Below are 23,363 nucleotides of genomic sequence, written 5' to 3'. Positions count from 1 at the left end.
TTGCTATCAGTTATATGCATATATATTTAAAGTACGTTAATGGTTTTATACTCAAGTTGTTAGTACAGTGAAATCATCATTGTCTACTTTTTTTAAAAACGTTTAGTCGTGGTTACAGTATGGCTCTAGGCGAAGTGATCCACAATTTTATTTCAAACAAATATATAAAATATATTCTAAAACTTTCTATAACTTGTATGAAACATTATGTAATTAATATCATGTCATGCGATGGAAAAAAATATTGATATGTATTTTATAAATAAGTTTGAAGTAAAATAAAAAAAATTCACAACGCGCCAAACGCAGAGTGAAGAAAAGTGTAAAGAATAATAAATAAAATAAAAAGTATACTTTTCTTCAGATCATGCTCAATAACAGTATCTCCTGGGTGGTGTGCAAATCTGTTATACATATAAAGTTGTATAAATAATTTGAAATAAAGATAATTTATCTTAGAGCAATGAGGTTAAAAGCCATGTATTCGAAAACTGTTATAAATACAGTTTTCATTAAAAGTCTCTCGAAAAAGTAAAAAAACTCATTAGAGTCTAACTGAATTGCACGAGTAATAACAAAATAATAATACCACAAAGTGATATAGTATAAGATATTGTACAACGAAATATGTATGTTGCAATAAAATATATAAATGTTGAAAACAATAACATTCTTTTAAATAAACAGTCTTAACTCTTTAATTGAAACCCATATCTATATTTCGATAAGTCAGAGATTAAAACCCGAATTATTAAATGATAAAATGATGAATTATTAATGGGGGGCGTAGAGTCGCAGGTTACAGCGTTCTCGCGGTATATAGCTCGGCCTGATCCGCCTTGTCAAGTTAAACTTGCAGGTTACAGCGCACTTGCTACTGAAGCACGGCCCGATCCGCCTTGGCATAAGAACACGCAGAAAACGGCGCTCTTGGCTTTAAAGCTGGGGGGGCGTAGAGTCGCAGGTTACAGCGTTATTGGGTTTTAGTGATCGGCCCGATCTGTCTTGGCGAGCTAAACTTGCAGGTGACAGCGCACTTGCAATTGAAGCTCGTCCCGATCCGCCTTGGTATTCGAACACGCAGAGAACGGCGCTCTTGGCTTTCGAAGCTTGAGGCGCATAGAGTTGCAGGTTACAGCGATCTCACGGTTTATAGCTCGGCCCGATCTGCCTTGGCAAGATAAACTTGCTGGTTACAGCGCTCTTGCAACTGAAGCTCGGCCCGATCCGCCTTGGCATTCTGACACGCAGAGAACGGCGCTCTTGGCTTTGAAGCTGGGGGGGCGTAGAGTCGCAGGTTACAGCGTTATTGGCTTTTAGTGCTTGGCCCGATCTGTCTTGGCGAGCTAAACTTGCAGGTGACAGCGCACTAGCAATTGAAGCTCGGCCCGATCCGCCTTGGCATTCGAACACGCAGAGAACGGCGCTCTTGGCTTTCGAAGCTTGAGGCGCGGAGAGGCGCAGGTTACAGCGTTTTCGGGGTTTATAGCTCGCCCCGATACGTCTCGGCTTTCGAAGCTTGGGGCGCATAGAGTTGCAGGTTACAGCGATCTCGCGGTTTATAGCTCGGCCCGATCTGCCTTGGCAAGATAAACTTGCTGGTTACAGCGCTCTTGCAACTGAAGCTCGGCCCAATCCGCCTTGGCATTCTGACACGCAGAGAACGGCGCTCTTGGCTTTGAAGCTGGGGGGGCGTAGAGTCGCAGGTTACAGCGTTATTGGCTTTTAGTGCTTGGCCCGATCTGTCTTGGCAAGCTAAACTTGCAGGTGACAGCGCACTTGCAATTGAAGCTCGGCCCGATTCACCTTGGCATTCGAACACGCAGAGAACGGCGATCTTGGCTTTCGAAGCTTGAGGCGCGGGGAGGCGCAGGTTACAGCGTCTTCGGGGTTTATAGCTCGGCCTGATTCGCCTTGGCAAGTTAAACTTGCTGGTCACAGCGCTCTTGCAATTGAAACTCGGCCCGATCCGCCTTGGCATTTGAACACGCAGAGAACGGCGCTCTTGGCTTTCCAAGCTTGAGGCGCGGAGAGGCGCAGGTTACAGCGTTTTCGGGGTTTATAGCTCGCCCCGATACGTCTCGGCTTTCGAAGCTTGGGGCGCATAGAGTTGCAGGTTACAGCGATCTCGTGGTTTATAGCTCGGCCCGATCTGCCTTGGCAAGTTAAACTTGCTGGTTACAGCGCTCTTGCAACTGAAGCTCGGCCCGGTCCGCCTTGGCATTCGAACACGCAGAGAACGGCGATCTTGGCTATCGAAGCTTGAGGCGCGGAGAGGCGCAGGTTACAGCGTCTTCGAGGTTTATAGCTCGGCCTGATCCGCCTTGGCAAGTTAAACTTGCTGGTTACAGCGCTCTTGCAATTGAAGCTCGGCCCGATCCGCCGTGGTATTCGAACACGCAGAGAACGGCGCTCTTGGCTTTCGAAGCTTGAGGCGCGGAGAGGCGCAGGTTACAGCGTTTTCGGGGTTTATAGCTCGGCCCGATACGTCTCGGCTTTCGAAGCTTGAGGCTCATAGAGTTGCAGGTTACAGCGATCTCGCGGTTTATAGCTCAGCCCGATCTGTCGTGGCAAGCTAAACTTGCAGGTTACAGCGCACTTGCAACTGAAGCTCGGCCCGATCCGCCGTGGCATTCGGACACGCAGAGAACGGCGCTCTTGGCTTTGAAGCTGGGGGAGCGTAGAGTCGCAGGTTACAGCGTATTCGGGGTTTATAGCTCGGCCTGATCCGCCTTGGCAAGTTAAACTTGCTGGTTACAGCGCTCTTGCAATTGAAGCTCGGCCCGATCCGCCGTGGCATTCGGACACGCAGAGAACGGCGCTCTTGGCTTTGAAGCTGGGGGAGCGTAGAGTCGCAGGTTACAGCGTATTCGGGGTTTATAGCTCGGCCTGATCCGCCTTGGCAAGTTAAACTTGCTGGTTACAGCGCACTTGCAACTAAAGCTCGGCCCGATCCGCCGTGGCATTCGGACACGCAGAGAACGGCGCTCTTGGCTTTGAAGCTGGGGGGGCGTAGATTCGCAGGTTACAGTGTTTTCGGGGTTTAGAGCTCGGCCCGATACTTCTCGGCTTTCGAAGCTTGAGGCTCATACAGTTGCAGGTTACAGCGATCTCGCGGTTTATAGCTCGGCCTGATCCGCCTTGGCAAGTTGAACTTGCTGGTTACAGCGCTCTTGCAATTGAAGCTCGGCCCGATCCGCCTTGGCATTCGAACACGCGGAGAACGGTGCTCTTGGCTTTCGAAGCTTGAGACGCGGAGAGGCGCAGGTCACAGCGTTATTGGATTTTAGTGCTCGGCCCGATCTGTCTTGGCAAGCTAAAATTGCACGCGACAGCGCACTTTCAATTGAAGCTCGGCCCGATTCACCTTGGCATTCGAACACGCAGAGAACGGCGCTCTTGGCTTTCGAAGCTTGAGGCGCGGAGAGGCGCAGGTTACAGCGTTTTCGGGGTTTATAGCTCGCCCCGATACGTCTCGGCTTTCGAAGCTTGGGGCGCATAGAGTTGCAGGTTACAGCGATCTCGCGGTTTATAGCTCGGCCCGATCTGCCTTGGCAAGTTAAACTTGCTGGTTACAGCGCTCTTGCATCTAAAGCTCGGCCCGATCCGCCTTGGCATTCGGACACGCAGAGAACGGCGCTCATGGCTTTGAAGCTGGGGGAGCGTAGATTCGCAGGTTACAGCGTATTCGGGGTTTATAGCTCGGCCTGATCCGCCTTGGCAAGTTAAACTTGCAGGTTACAGCGCACTTGCAACTAAAGCTCGGCCCGATCCGCCGTGGCATTCGGACACGCAGAGAACGGCGCTCTTGGCTTTGAAGCTGGGGGGGGGCGTAGATTCGCAGGTTACAGTGTTTTCGGGGTTTAGAGCTCGGCCCGATACGTCTCGGCTTTCGAAGCTTGAGGCTCATACAGTTGCAGGTTACAGCGATCTCGCGGTTTATAGCTCGGCCTGATCCGCCTTGGCAAGTTGAACTTGCTGGTTACAGCGCTCTTGCAATTGAAGCTCGGCCCGATCCGCCTTGGCATTCGAACACGCGGAGAACGGCGCTCTTGGCTTTGAAGCTGGGGGACGTAGAGTCGCAGGATACAGCGTGATTGGGTTTTAGTGCTCGGCCCGATTTGTCTTGGCAAGCTAAAATTGCACGCGACAGCGCACTTGCAATTGAAGCTTGGTCCGATCCGCTTTGGCATTCGAAGACGCAGAGAACGGCGATCTTGGCTTTCGAAGCTTGAGGCGCGGAGAGGCTCAGGTTACAGTGTTTTCAGGGTTTATAGTCTGGCCCGATACGTCTCACCTTTTAAAGTCGCAGAGTACAGCCTTCTCAGACTTTGAAGCTGGGGGCACGTAGAGTTGCAGGTTACAGCGTTTTCGGGGTTTATAGCTCGGCCCGATACGTCTCGGCTTTCAAAGCTTGGGGCGCATAGAGTTGCAGGTTACAGCGATCTCGCAGTTTATAGCTCGGCCCGATCTGCCTTGGCAAGATAAACTTGCTGGTTACAGCGCTCTTGCAACTGAAGCTCGGCCCGGTCCGCCTTGGCATTCGAACACGCAGAGAACGGCGCTCTTGGCTTTGAAGCTGGGGGACGTAGAGTCGCAGGATACAGCGTGATTGGGTTTTAGTGCTCGGCCCGATTTGTCTTGGCAAGATAAACTTGCAGGTTACAGTGCACTTGCAACTAAAGCTCGGCCCGATCCGCCGTGGCATTCGGACACGCAGAGAACGGCGCTCTTGGCTTTGAAGCTGGGGGAGCGTAGAGTCGCAGGTTACAGCGTATTCGGGGTTTATAGATCGGCCTGATCCGCCTTGGCATGTTAAACTTGCTGGTTACAGCGCTGTTGCAATTGAAGCTCGGCCCGATCCGCCGTGGCATTCGGACACGCAGAGAACGGCACTCTTGGCTTTGAAGCTGGGGGGGGCGTAGAGTCGCAGGTTACAGCGTTATTGGCTTTTAGTGCTTGGCCCGATCTGTCTTGGCAAGTTAAACTTGCTGGTTACAGCGCTCTTGCAATTGAAGCTCGGCCCGATCCGCCGTGGCATTCGGACACGCAGAGAACGGCACTCTTGGCTTTGAAGCTGGGGGGGGGCGTAGAGTCGCAGGTTACAGCGTTATTGGCTTTTAGTGCTTGGCCCGATCTGTCTTGGCAAGCTAAACTTGCAGGTGACAGCGCACTTGCAACTAAAGCTCGGCCCGATCCGCCGTGGCATTCGGACACGCAGAGAACGGCGCTCTTGGCTTTGAAGCTGGGGGAGCGTAGAGTCGCAGGTTACAGCGTATTCGGGGTTTATAGATCGGCCTGATCCGCCTTGGCAAGTTAAACTTGCTGGTTACAGCGCTCTTGCAATTGAAGCTCGGCCCGATCCGCCGTGGCATTCGGACACGCAGAGAACGGCACTCTTGGCTTTGAAGCTGGGGGGGGCGTAGAGTCGCAGGTTACAGCGTTATTGGCTTTTAGTGCTTGGCCCGATCTGTCTTGGCAAGCTAAACTTGCTGGTCACAGCGCTCTTGCAATTGAAGCTCGGCCCGATCCGCCTTGGCATTCGAACACGCAGAGAACGGCGCTCTTGGCTTTCGAAGCTTGAGGCGCGGAGAGGCGCAGGTTACAGCGTTTTCGGGGTTTATAGCTCGGCCCGATACGTCTCGGCATCCGAAGCTTGGGGCGCATAGAGTTGCAGGTTATAGCGATCTCGAGGTTTATAGCTCAGCCCGATCTGTCTTGGCAAGCTAAACTTGCAGGTTACAGCGCACTTGCAACTGAAGCTCGGCCCGATCCGCCGTGGCATTCGAACACGCGGAGAACGGCGCTCTTGGCTTTCGAAGCTTGAGACGCGGAGAGGCGCAGGTCACAGCGTTATTGGATTTTAGTGCTCGGCCCGATCTGTCTTGGCAAGCTAAAATTGCACGCGACAGCGCACTTGCAATTGAAGCTTGGTCCGATCCGCTTTGGCATTCGAAGACGCAGAGAACGGCGATCTTGGCTTTCGAAGCTTGAGGCGCGGAGAGGCGCAGGTTACAGTGTTTTCAGGGTTTATAGTCTGGCCCGATACGTCTCACCTTTTAAAGTCGCAGAGTACAGCCTTCTCAGACTTTGAAGCTGGGGGCACGTAAAGTTGCAGGTTACAGCGTTTTCGGGGTTTATAGCTCGGCCCGATACGTCTCGGCTTTCAAAGCTTGGGGCGCATAGAGTTGCAGGTTACAGCGATCTCGCGGTTTATAGCTCGGCCCGATCTGCCTTGGCAAGATAAACTTGCTGGTTACAGCGCTCTTGCAACTGAAGCTCGGCCCGGTCCGCCTTGGCATTCGAACACGCAGAGAACGGCGCTCTTGGCTTTGAAGCTGGGGGACGTAGAGTCGCAGGTTACAGCGTGATTGGGTTTTAGTGCTCGGCCCGATCTGCCTTGGCAAGTTAAACTTGCTGGTTACAGCGCTCTTGCAACTGAAGCTCGGCCCGGTCCGCCTTGGCATTCGAACACGCAGAGAACGGCGATCTTGGCTATCGAAGCTTGAGGCGCGGAGAGGCGCAGGTTACAGCGTCTTCGAGGTTTATAGCTCGGCCTGATCCGCCTTGGCAAGTTAAACTTGCTGGTTACAGCGCTCTTGCAATTGAAGCTCGGCCCGATCCGCCGTGGTATTCGAACACGCAGAGAACGGCGCTCTTGGCTTTCGAAGCTTGAGGCGCGGAGAGGCGCAGGTTACAGCGTTTTCGGGGTTTATAGCTCGCCCCGATACGTCTCGGCTTTCGAAGCTTGGGGCGCATAGAGTTGCAGGTTACAGCGATCTCGCGGTTTATAGCTCGGCCCGATCTGCCTTGGCAAGTTAAACTTGCTGGTTACAGCGCTCTTGCAACTAAAGCTCGGCCCTATCCGCCTTGGCATTCGGACACGCAGAGAACGGCGCTCTTGGGTTTGAAGCTGGGGGAGCGTAGAGTCGCAGGTTACAGAGTATTCGGGGTTTATAGCTCGGCCTGATCCGCCTTGGCAAGTTAAACTTGCTGGTTACAGCGCTCTTGCAATTGAAGCTCGGCTCGATCCGCCTTGGCATTCGAACACGCAGAGAACGGCGCTCTTGGCTTTCGAAGCTTGAGGCGCGGAGAGGCGCAGGTTACAGCGTTTTCGGGGTTTATAGCTCGGCCCGATACGTCTCGGCTTTCGAAGCTTGAGGCTCATAGAGTTGCAGGTTACAGCGATCTCGCGGTTTATAGCTCAGCCCGATCTGTCGTGGCAAGCTAAACTTGCAGGTTACAGCGCACTTGCAACTGAAGCTCGGCCCGATCCGCCGTGGCATTCGGACACGCAGAGAACGGCGCTCTTGGCTTTGAAGCTGGGGGAGCGTAGAGTCGCAGGTTACAGCGTATTCGGGGTTTATAGCTCGGCCTGATCCGCCTTGGCAAGTTAAACTTGCTGGTTACAGCGCTCTTGCAATTGAAGCTCGGCCCGATCCGCCGTGGCATTCGGACACGCAGAGAACGGCGCTCTTGGCTTTGAAGCTGGGGGAGCGTAGAGTCGCAGGTTACAGCGTATTCGGGGTTTATAGCTCGGCCTGATCCGCCTTGGCAAGTTAAACTTGCTGGTTACAGCGCTCTTGCAATTGAAGCTCGGCCCGATCCGCCGTGGCATTCGGACACGCAGAGAACGGCGCTCTTGGATTTGAAGCTGGGGGAGCGAAGAGTCGCAGGTTACAGCGTTATTGGCTTTTAGTGCTTGGCCCGATCTTTCTTGGCAAGCTAAACTTGCAGGTGACAGCGCACTTGCAACTAAAGCTCGGCCCGATCCGCCGTGGCATTCGGACACGCAGAGAACGGCGCTCTTGGCTTTGAAGCTGGGGGGGCGTAGATTCGCAGGTTACAGTGTTTTCGGGGTTTAGAGCTCGGCCCGATACTTCTCGGCTTTCGAAGCTTGAGGCTCATACAGTTGCAGGTTACAGCGATCTCGCGGTTTATAGCTCGGCCTGATCCGCCTTGGCAAGTTGAACTTGCTGGTTACAGCGCTCTTGCAATTGAAGCTCGGCCCGATCCGCCTTGGCATTCGAACACGCGGAGAACGGTGCTCTTGGCTTTCGAAGCTTGAGACGCGGAGAGGCGCAGGTCACAGCGTTATTGGATTTTAGTGCTCGGCCCGATCTGTCTTGGCAAGCTAAAATTGCACGCGACAGCGCACTTTCAATTGAAGCTCGGCCCGATTCACCTTGGCATTCGAACACGCAGAGAACGGCGCTCTTGGCTTTCGAAGCTTGAGGCGCGGAGAGGCGCAGGTTACAGCGTTTTCGGGGTTTATAGCTCGCCCCGATACGTCTCGGCTTTCGAAGCTTGGGGCGCATAGAGTTGCAGGTTACAGCGATCTCGCGGTTTATAGCTCGGCCCGATCTGCCTTGGCAAGTTAAACTTGCTGGTTACAGCGCTCTTGCATCTAAAGCTCGGCCCGATCCGCCTTGGCATTCGGACACGCAGAGAACGGCGCTCTTGGCTTTGAAGCTGGGGGAGCGTAGATTCGCAGGTTACAGCGTATTCGGGGTTTATAGCTCGGCCTGATCCGCCTTGGCAAGTTAAACTTGCAGGTTACAGCGCACTTGCAACTAAAGCTCGGCCCGATCCGCCGTGGCATTCGGACACGCAGAGAACGGCGCTCTTGGCTTTGAAGCTGGGGGGGGGGCGTAGATTCGCAGGTTACAGTGTTTTCGGGGTTTAGAGCTCGGCCCGATACGTCTCGGCTTTCGAAGCTTGAGGCTCATACAGTTGCAGGTTACAGCGATCTCGCGGTTTATAGCTCGGCCTGATCCGCCTTGGCAAGTTGAACTTGCTGGTTACAGCGCTCTTGCAATTGAAGCTCGGCCCGATCCGCCTTGGCATTCGAACACGCGGAGAACGGCGCTCTTGGCTTTGAAGCTGGGGGACGTAGAGTCGCAGGATACAGCGTGATTGGGTTTTAGTGCTCGGCCCGATTTGTCTTGGCAAGCTAAAATTGCACGCGACAGCGCACTTGCAATTGAAGCTTGGTCCGATCCGCTTTGGCATTCGAAGATGCAGAGAACGGCGATCTTGGCTTTCGAAGCTTGAGGCGCGGAGAGGCTCAGGTTACAGTGTTTTCAGGGTTTATAGTCTGGCCCGATACGTCTCACCTTTTAAAGTCGCAGAGTACAGCCTTCTCAGACTTTGAAGCTGGGGGCACGTTGAGTTGCAGGTTACAGCGTTTTCGGGGTTTATAGCTCGGCCCGATACGTCTCGGCTTTCAAAGCTTGGGGCGCATAGAGTTGCAGGTTACAGCGATCTCGCAGTTTATAGCTCGGCCCGATCTGCCTTGGCAAGATAAACTTGCTGGTTACAGCGCTCTTGCAACTGAAGCTCGGCCCGGTCCGCCTTGGCATTCGATCACGCAGAGAACGGCGCTCTTGGCTTTGAAGCTGGGGGACGTAGAGTCGCAGGATACAGCGTGATTGGGTTTTAGTGCTCGGCCCGATTTGTCTTGGCAAGATAAACTTGCAGGTTACAGTGCACTTGCAACTAAAGATCGGCCCGATCCGCAGTGGCATTCGGACACGCAGAGAACGGCGCTCTTGGCTTTGAAGCTGGGGGAGCGTAGAGTCGCAGGTTACAGCGTATTCGGGGTTTATAGATCGGCCTGATCCGCCTTGGCATGTTAAACTTGCTGGTTACAGCGCTGTTGCAATTGAAGCTCGGCCCGATCCGCCGTGGCATTCGGACACGCAGAGAACGGCACTCTTGGCTTTGAAGCTGGGGGGGGCGTAGAGTCGCAGGTTACAGCGTTATTGGCTTTTAGTGCTTGGCCCGATCTGTCTTGGCAAGTTAAACTTGCTGGTTACAGCGCTCTTGCAATTGAAGCTCGGCCCGATCCGCCGTGGCATTCGGACACGCAGAGAACGGCACTCTTGGCTTTGAAGCTGGGGGGGGCGTAGAGTCGCAGGTTACAGCGTTATTGGCTTTTAGTGCTTGGCCCGATCTGTCTTGGCAAGCTAAACTTGCAGGTGACAGCGCACTTGCAACTAAAGCTCGGCCCGATCCGCCGTGGCATTCGGACACGCAGAGAACGGCGCTCTTGGCTTTGAAGCTGGGGGACGTAGAGTCGCAGGATACAGCGTGATTGGGTTTTAGTGCTCGGCCCGATTTGTCTTGGCAAGCTAAAATTGCACGCGACAGCGCACTTGCAATTGAAGCTTGGTCCGATCCGCTTTGGCATTCGAAGACGCAGAGAACGGCGATCTTGGCTTTCGAAGCTTGAGGCGCGGAGAGGCTCAGGTTACAGTGTTTTCAGGGTTTATAGTCTGGCCCGATACGTCTCACCTTTTAAAGTCGCAGAGTACAGCCTTCTCAGACTTTGAAGCTGGGGGCACGTAGAGTTGCAGGTTACAGCGTTTTCGGGGTTTATAGCTCGGCCCGATACGTCTCGGCTTTCAAAGCTTGGGGCGCATAGAGTTGCAGGTTACAGCGATCTCGCAGTTTATAGCTCGGCCCGATCTGCCTTGGCAAGATAAACTTGCTGGTTACAGCGCTCTTGCAACTGAAGCTCGGCCCGGTCCGCCTTGGCATTCGAACACGCAGAGAACGGCGCTCTTGGCTTTGAAGCTGGGGGACGTAGAGTCGCAGGATACAGCGTGATTGGGTTTTAGTGCTCGGCCCGATTTGTCTTGGCAAGATAAACTTGCAGGTTACAGTGCACTTGCAACTAAAGCTCGGCCCGATCCGCCGTGGCATTCGGACACGCAGAGAACGGCGCTCTTGGCTTTGAAGCTGGGGGAGCGTAGAGTCGCAGGTTACAGCGTATTCGGGGTTTATAGATCGGCCTGATCCGCCTTGGCATGTTAAACTTGCTGGTTACAGCGCTGTTGCAATTGAAGCTCGGCCCGATCCGCCGTGGCATTCGGACACGCAGAGAACGGCACTCTTGGCTTTGAAGCTGGGGGGGGCGTAGAGTCGCAGGTTACAGCGTTATTGGCTTTTAGTGCTTGGCCCGATCTGTCTTGGCAAGTTAAACTTGCTGGTTACAGTGCTCTTGCAATTGAAGCTCGGCCCGATCCGCCGTGGCATTCGGACACGCAGAGAACGGCACTCTTGGCTTTGAAGCTGGGGGGGGCGTAGAGTCGCAGGTTACAGCGTTATTGGCTTTTAGTGCTTGGCCCGATCTGTCTTGGCAAGCTAAACTTGCAGGTGACAGCGCACTTGCAACTAAAGCTCGGCACGATCCGCCGTGGCATTCGGACACGCAGAGAACGGCGCTCTTGGCTTTGAAGCTGGGGGAGCGTAGAGTCGCAGGTTACAGCGTATTCGGGGTTTATAAATCGGCCTGATCCGCCTTGGCAAGTTAAACTTGCTGGTTACAGCGCTCTTGCAATTGAAGCTCGGCCCGATCCGCCGTGGCATTCGGACACGCAGAGAACGGCACTCTTGGCTTTGAAGCTGGGGGGGGCGTAGAGTCGCAGGTTACAGCGTTATTGGCTTTTAGTGCTTGGCCCGATCTGTCTTGGCAAGCTAAACTTGCTGGTCACAGCGCTCTTGCAATTGAAGCTCGGCCCGATCCGCCTTGGCATTCGAACACGCAGAGAACGGCGCTCTTGGCTTTCGAAGCTTGAGGCGCGGAGAGGCGCAGGTTACAGCGTTTTCGGGGTTTATAGCTCGGCCCGATACGTCTCGGCATCCGAAGCTTGGGGCGCATAGAGTTGCAGGTTATAGCGATCTCGAGGTTTATAGCTCAGCCCGATCTGTCTTGGCAAGCTAAACTTGCAGGTTACAGCGCACTTGCAACTGAAGCTCGGCCCGATCCGCCGTGGCATTCGAACACGCGGAGAACGGCGCTCTTGGCTTTCGAAGCTTGAGACGCGGAGAGGCGCAGGTCACAGCGTTATTGGATTTTAGTGCTCGGCCCGATCTGTCTTGGCAAGCTAAAATTGCACGGGACAGCGCACTTGCAATTGAAGCTTGGTCCGATCCGCTTTGGCATTCGAAGACGCAGAGAACGGCGATCTTGGCTTTCGAAGCTTGAGGCGCGGAGAGGCGCAGGTTACAGTGTTTTCAGGGTTTATAGTCTGGCCCGATACGTCTCACCTTTTAAAGTCGCAGAGTACAGCCTTCTCAGACTTTGAAGCTGGGGGCACGCAAAGTTGCAGGTTACAGCGTTTTCGGGGTTTATAGCTCGGCCCGATACGTCTCGGCTTTCAAAGCTTGGGGCGCATAGAGTTGCAGGTTACAGCGATCTCGCGGTTTATAGCTCGGCCCGATCTGCCTTGGCAAGATAAACTTGCTGGTTACAGCGCTCTTGCAACTGAAGCTCGGCCCGGTCCGCCTTGGCATTCGAACACGCAGAGAACGGCGCTCTTGGCTTTGAAGCTGGGGGACGTAGAGTCGCAGGTTACAGCGTGATTGGGTTTTAGTGCTCGGCCCGATTTGTCTTGGCAAGATAAACTTGCAGGTTACAGCGCACTTGCAACTAAAGCTCGGCCCGATCCGCCGTGGCATTCGGACACGCAGAGAACGGCGCTCTTGGCTTTGAAGCTGGGGGGGGCGTAGATTCGCAGGTTACAGTGTTTTCGGGGTTTAGAGCTCGGCCCGATACGTCTCGGCTTTCGAAGCTTGAGGCTCATACAGTTGCAGGTTACAGCGATCTCGCGGTTTATAGCTCGGCCTGATCCGCCTTGGCAAGTTGAACTTGCTGGTTACAGCGCTCTTGCAATTGAAGCTCGGCCCGATCCGCCTTGGCATTCGAACACGCGGAGAACGGCGCTCTTGGCTTTCGAAGCTTGAGACGCGGAGAGGCGCAGGTCACAGCGTTATTGGATTTTAGTGCTCGACCCGATCTGTCTTGGCAAGCTAAAATTGCACGCGACAGCGCACTTGCAATTGAAGCTTGGTCCGATCCGCTTTGGCATTCGAAGACGCAGAGAACGGCGATCTTGGCTTTCGAAGCTTGAGGCGCGGAGAGGCTCAGGTTACAGTGTTTTCAGGGTTTATAGATCGGCCTGATCCGCTTTGGCATGTTAAACTTGCAGGTTACAGTGCACTTGCAACTAAAGCTCGGCCCGATCCGCCGTGGCATTCGGACACGCAGAGAACGGCGCTCTTGGCTTTGAAGCTGGGGGAGCGTAGAGTCGCAGGTTACAGCGTATTCGGGGTTTATAGATCGGCCTGATCCGCCTTGGCATGTTAAACTTGCTGGTTACAGCGCTCTTGCAATTGAAGCTCGGCCCGATCCGCCGTGGCATTCGGACACGCAGAGAACGGCACTCTTGGCTTTGAAGCTGGGGGGGGCGTAGAGTCGCAGGTTACAGCGTTATTGGCTTTTAGTGCTTGGCCCGATCTGTCTTGGCAAGTTAAACTTGCTGGTTACAGCGCTCTTGCAATCGAAGCTCGGCCCGATCCGCCGTGGCATTCGGACACGCAGAGAACGGCACTCTTGGCTTTGAAGCTGGGGGGGGCGTAGAGTCGCAGGTTACAGCGTTATTGGCTTTTAGTGCTTGGCGCGATCTGTCTTGGCAAGCTAAACTTGCAGGTGACAGCGCACTTGCAATTGAAGCTCGGCCCGATTCACCTTGGTATTCGAACACGCAGAGAACGGCGATCTTGGCTTTCGAAGCTTGAGGCGCGGGGAGGCGCAGGTTACAGCGTCTTCGGGGTTTATAGCTCGGCCTGATCCGCCTTGGCAAGTTAAACTTGCTGGTCACAGCGCTCTTGCAATTGAAGCTCGGCCCGATCCGCCTTGGCATTCGAACACGCAGAGAACGGCGCTCTTGGCTTTCGAAGCTTGAGGCGCGGAGAGGCGCAGGTTACAGCGTTTTCGGGGTTTATAGCTCGCCCCGATACGTCTCGGCTTTCGAAGCTTGGGGCGCATAGAGTTGCAGGTTACAGCGATCTCGCGGTTTATAGCTCGGCCCGATCTGCCTTGGCAAGTTAAACTTGCTGGTTACAGCGCTCTTGCATCTAAAGCTCGGCCCGATCCGCCTTGGCATTCGGACACGCAGAGAACGGCGCTCTTGGCTTTGAAGCTGGGGGAGCGTAGATTCGCAGGTTACAGCGTATTCGGGGTTTATAGCTCGGCCTGATCCGCCTTGGCAAGTTAAACTTGCAGGTTACAGCGCACTTGCAACTAAAGCTCGGCCCGATCCGCCGTGGCATTCGGACACGCAGAGCACGGCGCTCTTGGCTTTGAAGCTGGGGGGGGGCGTAGATTCGCAGGTTACAGTGTTTTCGGGGTTTAGAGCTCGGCCCGATACGTCTCGGCTTTCGAAGCTTGAGGCTCATACAGTTGCAGGTTACAGCGATCTCGCGGTTTATAGCTCGGCCTGATCCGCCTTGGCAAGTTGAACTTGCTGGTTACAGCGCTCTTGCAATTGAAGCTCGGCCCGATCCGCCTTGGCATTCGAACACGCGGAGAACGGCGCTCTTGGCTTTGAAGCTGGGGGACGTAGAGTAGCAGGATACAGCGTGATTGGGTTTTAGTGCTCGGCCCGATTTGTCTTGGCAAGATAAACTTGCAGGTTACAGTGCACTTGCAACTAAAGCTCGGCCCGATCCGCCGTGGCATTCGGACACGCAGAGAACGGCGCTCTTGGCTTTGAAGCTGGGGGAGCGTAGAGTCGCAGGTTACAGCGTATTCGGGGTTTATAGATCGGCCTGATCCGCCTTGGCATGTTAAACTTGCTGGTTACAGCGCTGTTGCAATTGAAGCTCGGCCCGATCCGCCGTGGCATTCGGACACGCAGAGAACGGCACTCTTGGCTTTGAAGCTGGGGGGGGCGTAGAGTCGCAGGTTACAGCGTTATTGGCTTTTAGTGCTTGGCCCGATCTGTCTTGGCAAGTTAAACTTGCTGGTTACAGCGCTCTTGCAATTGAAGCTCGGCCCGATCCGCCGTGGCATTCGGACACGCAGAGAACGGCACTCTTGGCTTTGAAGCTGGGGGGGGCGTAGAGTCGCAGGTTACAGCGTTATTGGCTTTTAGTGCTTGGCCCGATCTGTCTTGGCAAGCTAAACTTGCTGGTCACAGCGCTCTTGCAATTGAAGCTCGGCCCGATCCGCCTTGGCATTCGAACACGCAGAGAACGGCGCTCTTGGCTTTCGAAGCTTGAGGCGCGGAGAGGCGCAGGTTACAGCGTTTTCGGGGTTTATAGCTCGGCCCGATACGTCTCGGCATCCGAAGCTTGGGGCGCATAGAGTTGCAGGTTATAGCGATCTCGAGGTTTATAGCTCAGCCCGATCTGTCTTGGCAAGCTAAACTTGCAGGTTACAGCGCACTTGCAACTGAAGCTCGGCCCGATCCGCCGTGGCATTCGAACACGCGGAGAACGGCGCTCTTGGCTTTCGAAGCTTGAGACGCGGAGAGGCGCAGGTCACAGCGTTATTGGATTTTAGTGCTCGGCCCGATCTGTCTTGGCAAGCTAAAATTGCACGCGACAGCGCACTTGCAATTGAAGCTTGGTCCGATCCGCTTTGGCATTCGAAGACGCAGAGAACGGCGATCTTGGCTTTCGAAGCTTGAGGCGCGGAGAGGCGCAGGTTACAGTGTTTTCAGGGTTTATAGTCTGGCCCGATACGTCTCACCTTTTAAAGTCGCAGAGTACAGCCTTCTCAGACTTTGAAGCTGGGGGCACGTAAAGTTGCAGGTTACAGCGTTTTCGGGGTTTATAGCTCGGCCCGATACGTCTCGGCTTTCAAAGCTTGGGGCGCATAGAGTTGCAGGTTACAGCGATCTCGCGGTTTATAGCTCGGCCCGATCTGCCTTGGCAAGATAAACTTGCTGGTTACAGCGCTCTTGCAACTGAAGCTCGGCCCGGTCCGCCTTGGCATTCGAACACGCAGAGAACGGCGCTCTTGGCTTTGAAGCTGGGGGACGTAGAGTCGCAGGTTACAGCGTGATTGGGTTTTAGTGCTCGGCCCGATCTGCCTTGGCAAGTTAAACTTGCTGGTTACAGCGCTCTTGCAACTGAAGCTCGGCCCGGTCCGCCTTGGCATTCGAACACGCAGAGAACGGCGATCTTGGCTATCGAAGCTTGAGGCGCGGAGAGGCGCAGGTTACAGCGTCTTCGAGGTTTATAGCTCGGCCTGATCCGCCTTGGCAAGTTAAACTTGCTGGTTACAGCGCTCTTGCAATTGAAGCTCGGCCCGATCCGCCGTGGTATTCGAACACGCAGAGAACGGCGCTCTTGGCTTTCGAAGCTTGAGGCGCGGAGAGGCGCAGGTTACAGCGTTTTCGGGGTTTATAGCTCGCCCCGATACGTCTCGGCTTTCGAAGCTTGGGGCGCATAGAGTTGCAGGTTACAGCGATCTCGCGGTTTATAGCTCGGCCCGATCTGCCTTGGCAAGTTAAACTTGCTGGTTACAGCGCTCTTGCAACTAAAGCTCGGCCCTATCCGCCTTGGCATTCGGACACGCAGAGAACGGCGCTCTTGGGTTTGAAGCTGGGGGAGCGTAGAGTCGCAGGTTACAGAGTATTCGGGGTTTATAGCTCGGCCTGATCCGCCTTGGCAAGTTAAACTTGCTGGTTACAGCGCTCTTGCAATTGAAGCTCGGCTCGATCCGCCTTGGCATTCGAACACGCAGAGAACGGCGCTCTTGGCTTTCGAAGCTTGAGGCGCGGAGAGGCGCAGGTTACAGCGTTTTCGGGGTTTATAGCTCGGCCCGATACGTCTCGGCTTTCGAAGCTTGAGGCTCATAGAGTTGCAGGTTACAGCGATCTCGCGGTTTATAGCTCAGCCCGATCTGTCGTGGCAAGCTAAACTTGCAGGTTACAGCGCACTTGCAACTGAAGCTCGGCCCGATCCGCCGTGGCATTCGGACACGCAGAGAACGGCGCTCTTGGCTTTGAAGCTGGGGGAGCGTAGAGTCGCAGGTTACAGCGTATTCGGGGTTTATAGCTCGGCCTGATCCGCCTTGGCAAGTTAAACTTGCTGGTTACAGCGCTCTTGCAATTGAAGCTCGGCCCGATCCGCCGTGGCATTCGGACACGCAGAGAACGGCGCTCTTGGCTTTGAAGCTGGGGGAGCGTAGAGTCTCAGGTTACAGCGTATTCGGGGTTTATAGCTCGGCCTGATCCGCCTTGGCAAGTTAAACTTGCTGGTTACAGCGCTCTTGCAATTGAAGCTCGGCCCGATCCGCCGTGGCATTCGGACACGCAGAGAACGGCGCTCTTGGATTTGAAGCTGGGGGAGCGAAGAGTCGCAGGTTACAGCGTTATTGGCTTTTAGTGCTTGGCCCGATCTTTCTTGGCAAGCTAAACTTGCAGGTGACAGCGCACTTGCAACTAAAGCTCGCCCCGATCCGCCGTGGCATTCGGACACGCAGAGAACGGCGCTCTTGGCTTTGAAGCTGGGGGGGCGTAGATTCGCAGGTTACAGTGTTTTCGGGGTTTAGAGCTCGGCCCGATACTTCTCGGCTTTCGAAGCTTGAGGCTCATACAGTTGCAGGTTACAGCGATCTCGCGGTTTATAGCTCGGCCTGATCCGCCTTGGCAAGTTGAACTTGCTGGTTACAGCGCTCTTGCAATTGAAGCTCGGCCCGATCCGCCTTGGCATTCGAACACGCGGAGAACGGTGCTCTTGGCTTTCGAAGCTTGAGACGCGGAGAGGCGCAGGTCACAGCGTTATTGGATTTTAGTGCTCGGCCCGATCTGTCTTGGCAAGCTAAAATTGCACGCGACAGCGCACTTTCAATTGAAGCTCGGCCCGATTCACCTTGGCATTCGAACACGCAGAGAACGGCGCTCTTGGCTTTCGAAGCTTGAGGCGCGGAGAGGCGCAGGTTACAGCGTTTTCGGGGTTTATAGCTCGCCCCGATACGTCTCGGCTTTCGAAGCTTGGGGCGCATAGAGTTGCAGGTTACAGCGATCTCGCGGTTTATAGCTCGGCCCGATCTGCCTTGGCAAGTTAAACTTGCTGGTTACAGCGCTCTTGCATCTAAAGCTCGGCCCGATCCGCCTTGGTATTCGGACACGCAGAGAACGGCGCTCTTGGCTTTGAAGCTGGGGGAGCGTAGATTCGCAGGTTACAGCGTATTCGGGGTTTATAGCTCGGCCTGATCCGCCTTGGCAAGTTAAACTTGCAGGTTACAGCGCACTTGCAACTAAAGCTCGGCCCGATCCGCCGTGGCATTCGGACACGCAGAGAACGGCGCTCTTGGCTTTGAAGCTGGGGGGGGGGGGCGTAGATTCGCAGGTTACAGTGTTTTCGGGGTTTAGAGCTCGGCCCGATACGTCTCGGCTTTCGAAGCTTGAGGCTCATACAGTTGCAGGTTACAGCGATCTCGCGGTTTATAGCTCGGCCTGATCCGCCTTGGCAAGTTGAACTTGCTGGTTACAGCGCTCTTGCAATTGAAGCTCGGCCCGATCCGCCTTGGCATTCGAACACGCGGAGAACGGCGCTCTTGGCTTTGAAGCTGGGGGACGTAGAGTCGCAGGATACAGCGTGATTGGGTTTTAGTGCTCGGCCCGATTTGTCTTGGCAAGCTAAAATTGCACGCGACAGCGCACTTGCAATTGAAGCTTGGTCCGATCCGCTTTGGCATTCGAAGACGCAGAGAACGGCGATCTTGGCTTTCGAAGCTTGAGGCGCGGAGAGGCTCAGGTTACAGTGTTTTCAGGGTTTATAGTCTGGCCCGATACGTCTCACCTTTTAAAGTCGCAGAGTACAGCCTTCTCAGACTTTGAAGCTGGGGGCACGTTGAGTTGCAGGTTACAGCGTTTTCGGGGTTTATAGCTCGGCCCGATACGTCTCGGCTTTCAAAGCTTGGGGCGCATAGAGTTGCAGGTTACAGCGATCTCGCAGTTTATAGCTCGGCCCGATCTGCCTTGGCAAGATAAACTTGCTGGTTACAGCGCTCTTGCAACTGAAGCTCGGCCCGGTCCGCCTTGGCATTCGAACACGCAGAGAACGGCGCTCTTGGCTTTGAAGCTGGGGGACGTAGAGTCGCAGGATACAGCGTGATTGGGTTTTAGTGCTCGGCCCGATTTGTCTTGGCAAGATAAACTTGCAGGTTACAGTGCACTTGCAACTAAAGATCGGCCCGATCCGCCGTGGCATTCGGACACGCAGAGAACGGCGCTCTTGGCTTTGAAGCTGGGGGAGCGTAGAGTCGCAGGTTACAGCGTATTCGGGGTTTATAGATCGGCCTGATCCGCCTTGGCATGTTAAACTTGCTGGTTACAGCGCTGTTGCAATTGAAGCTCGGCCCGATCCGCCGTGGCATTCGGACACGCAGAGAACGGCACTCTTGGCTTTGAAGCTGGGGGGGGCGTAGAGTCGCAGGTTACAGCGTTATTGGCTTTTAGTGCTTGGCCCGATCTGTCTTGGCAAGTTAAACTTGCTGGTTACAGCGCTCTTGCAATTGAAGCTAGGCCCGATCCGCCGTGGCATTCGGACACGCAGAGAACGGCACTCTTGGCTTTGAAGCTGGGGGGGGCGTAGAGTCGCAGGTTACAGCGTTATTGGCTTTTAGTGCTTGGCCCGATCTGTCTTGGCAAGCTAAACTTGCAGGTGACAGCGCACTTGCAACTAAAGCTCGGCCCGATCCGCCGTGGCATTCGGACACGCAGAGAACGGCGCTCTTGGCTTTGAAGCTGGGGGACGTAGAGTCGCAGGATACAGCGTGATTGGGTTTTAGTGCTCGGCCCGATTTGTCTTGGCAAGCTAAAATTGCACGCGACAGCGCACTTGCAATTGAAGCTTGGTCCGATCCGCTTTGGCATTCGAAGACGCAGAGAACGGCGATCTTGGCTTTCGAAGCTTGAGGCGCGGAGAGGCTCAGGTTACAGTGTTTTCAGGGTTTATAGTCTGGCCCGATACGTCTCACCTTTTAAAGTCGCAGAGTACAGCCTTCTCAGACTTTGAAGCTGGGGGCACGTAGAGTTGCAGGTTACAGCGTTTTCGGGGTTTATAGCTCGGCCCGATACGTCTCGGCTTTCAAAGCTTGGGGCGCATAGAGTTGCAGGTTACAGCGATCTCGCAGTTTATAGCTCGGCCCGATCTGCCTTGGCAAGATAAACTTGCTGGTTACAGCGCTCTTGCAACTGAAGCTCGGCCCGGTCCGCCTTGGCATTCGAACACGCAGAGAACGGCGCTCTTGGCTTTGAAGCTGGGGGACGTAGAGTCGCAGGATACAGCGTGATTGGGTTTTAGTGCTCGGCCCGATTTGTCTTGGCAAGATAAACTTGCAGGTTACAGTGCACTTGCAACTAAAGCTCGGCCCGATCCGCCGTGGCATTCGGACACGCAGAGAACGGCGCTCTTGGCTTTGAAGCTGGGGGAGCGTAGAGTCGCAGGTTACAGCGTATTCGGGGTTTATAGATCGGCCTGATCCGCCTTGGCATGTTAAACTTGCTGGTTACAGCGCTGTTGCAATTGAAGCTCGGCCCGATCCGCCGTGGCATTCGGACACGCAGAGAACGGCACTCTTGGCTTTGAAGCTGGGGGGGGCGTAGAGTCGCAGGTTACAGCGTTATTGGCTTTTAGTGCTTGGCCCGATCTGTCTTGGCAAGTTAAACTTGCTGGTTACAGTGCTCTTGCAATTGAAGCTCGGCCCGATCCGCCGTGGCATTCGGACACGCAGAGAACGGCACTCTTGGCTTTGAAGCTGGGGGGGGCGTAGAGTCGCAGGTTACAGCGTTATTGGCTTTTAGTGCTTGGCCCGATCTGTCTTGGCAAGCTAAACTTGCAGGTGACAGCGCACTTGCAACTAAAGCTCGGCCCGATCCGCCGTGGCATTCGGACACGCAGAGAACGGCGCTCTTGGCTTTGAAGCTGGGGGAGCGTAGAGTCGCAGGTTACAGCGTATTCGGGGTTTATAAATCGGCCTGATCCGCCTTGGCAAGTTAAACTTGCTGGTTACAGCGCTCTTGCAATTGAAGCTCGGCCCGATCCGCCGTGGCATTCGGACACGCAGAGAACGGCACTCTTGGCTTTGAAGCTGGGGGGGGCGTAGAGTCGCAGGTTACAGCGTTATTGGCTTTTAGTGCTTGGCCCGATCTGTCTTGGCAAGCTAAACTTGCTGGTCACAGCGCTCTTGCAATTGAAGCTCGGCCCGATCCGCCTTGGCATTCGAACACGCAGAGAACGGCGCTCTTGGCTTTCGAAGCTTGAGGCGCGGAGAGGCGCAGGTTACAGCGTTTTCGGGGTTTATAGCTCGGCCCGATACGTCTCGGCATCCGAAGCTTGGGGCGCATAGAGTTGCAGGTTATAGCGATCTCGAGGTTTATAGCTCAGCCCGATCTGTCTTGGCAAGCTAAACTTGCAGGTTACAGCGCACTTGCAACTGAAGCTCGGCCCGATCCGCCGTGGCATTCGAACACGCGGAGAACGGCGCTCTTGGCTTTCGAAGCTTGAGACGCGGAGAGGCGCAGGTCACAGCGTTATTGGATTTTAGTGCTCGGCCCGATCTGTCTTGGCAAGCTAAAATTGCACGCGACAGCGCACTTGCAATTGAAGCTTGGTCCGATCCGCTTTGGCATTCGAAGACGCAGAGAACGGCGATCTTGGCTTTCGAAGCTTGAGGCGCGGAGAGGCGCAGGTTACAGTGTTTTCAGGGTTTATAGTCTGGCCCGATACGTCTCACCTTTTAAAGTCGCAGAGTACAGCCTTCTCAGACTTTGAAGCTGGGGGCACGTAAAGTTGCAGGTTACAGCGTTTTCGGGGTTTATAGCTCGGCCCGATACGTCTCGGCTTTCAAAGCTTGGGGCGCATAGAGTTGCAGGTTACAGCGATCTCGCGGTTTATAGCTCGGCCCGATCTGCCTTGGCAAGATAAACTTGCTGGTTACAGCGCTCTTGCAACTGAAGCTCGGCCCGGTCCGCCTTGGCATTCGAACACGCAGAGAACGGCGCTCTTGGCTTTGAAGCTGGGGGACGTAGAGTCGCAGGTTACAGCGTGATTGGGTTTTAGTGCTCGGCCCGATTTGTCTTGGCAAGATAAACTTGCAGGTTACAGCGCACTTGCAACTAAAGCTCGGCCCGATCCGCCGTGGCATTCGGACACGCAGAGAACGGCGCTCTTGGCTTTGAAGCTGGGGGGGGCGTAGATTCGCAGGTTACAGTGTTTTCGGGGTTTAGAGCTCGGCCCGATACGTCTCGGCTTTCGAAGCTTGAGGCTCATACAGTTGCAGGTTACAGCGATCTCGCGGTTTATAGCTCGGCCTGATCCGCCTTGGCAAGTTGAACTTGCTGGTTACAGCGCTCTTGCAATTGAAGCTCGGCCCGATCCGCCTTGGCATTCGAACACGCGGAGAACGGCGCTCTTGGCATTCGAAGCTTGAGACGCGGAGAGGCGCAGGTCACAGCGTTATTGGATTTTAGTGCTCGACCCGATCTGTCTTGGCAAGCTAAAATTGCACGCGACAGCGCACTTGCAATTGAAGCTTGGTCCGATCCGCTTTGGCATTCGAAGACGCAGAGAACGGCGATCTTGGCTTTCGAAGCTTGAGGCGCGGAGAGGCTCAGGTTACAGTGTTTTCAGGGTTTATAGATCGGCCTGATCCGCTTTGGCATGTTAAACTTGCAGGTTACAGTGCACTTGCAACTAAAGCTCGGCCCGATCCGCCGTGGCATTCGGACACGCAGAGAACGGCGCTCTTGGCTTTGAAGCTGGGGGAGCGTAGAGTCGCAGGTTACAGCGTATTCGGGGTTTATAGATCGGCCTGATCCGCCTTGGCAAGTTAAACTTGCTGGTTACAGCGCTCTTGCAATCGAAGCTCGGCCCGATCCGCCGTGGCATTCGGACACGCAGAGAACGGCACTCTTGGCTTTGAAGCTGGGGGGGGCGTAGAGTCGCAGGTTACAGCGTTATTGGCTTTTAGTGCTTGGCGCGATCTGTCTTGGCAAGCTAAACTTGCAGGTGACAGCGCACTTGCAATTGAAGCTCGGCCCGATTCACCTTGGTATTCGAACACGCAGAGAACGGCGATCTTGGCTTTCGAAGCTTGAGGCGCGGGGAGGCGCAGGTTACAGCGTCTTCGGGGTTTATAGCTCGGCCTGATCCGCCTTGGCAAGTTAAACTTGCTGGTTACAGCGCTCTTGCAATTGAAGCTCGGCCCGATCCGCCGTGGCATTCGGACACGCAGAGAACGGCACTCTTGGCTTTGAAGCTGGGGGGGGCGTAGAGTCGCAGGTTACAGCGTTATTGGCTTTTAGTGCTTGGCCCGATCTGTCTTGGCAAGCTAAACTTGCTGGTCACAGCGCTCTTGCAATTGAAGCTCGGCCCGATCCGCCTTGGCATTCGAACACGCAGAGAACGGCGCTCTTGGCTTTCGAAGCTTGAGGCGCGGAGAGGCGCAGGTTACAGCGTTTTCGGGGTTTATAGCTCGGCCCGATACGTCTCGGCATCCGAAGCTTGGGGCGCATAGAGTTGCAGGTTATAGCGATCTCGAGGTTTATAGCTCAGCC

Source organism: Phymastichus coffea, unplaced genomic scaffold (assembly GCF_024137745.1).
Source record: "Phymastichus coffea isolate CEN01 unplaced genomic scaffold, Cenicafe_Pcof_1.1 PCOF00042, whole genome shotgun sequence".
Lineage (NCBI taxonomy): Eukaryota > Metazoa > Arthropoda > Insecta > Hymenoptera > Eulophidae > Phymastichus > Phymastichus coffea.
Note: the sequence above shows the minus strand (reverse complement) of the source record.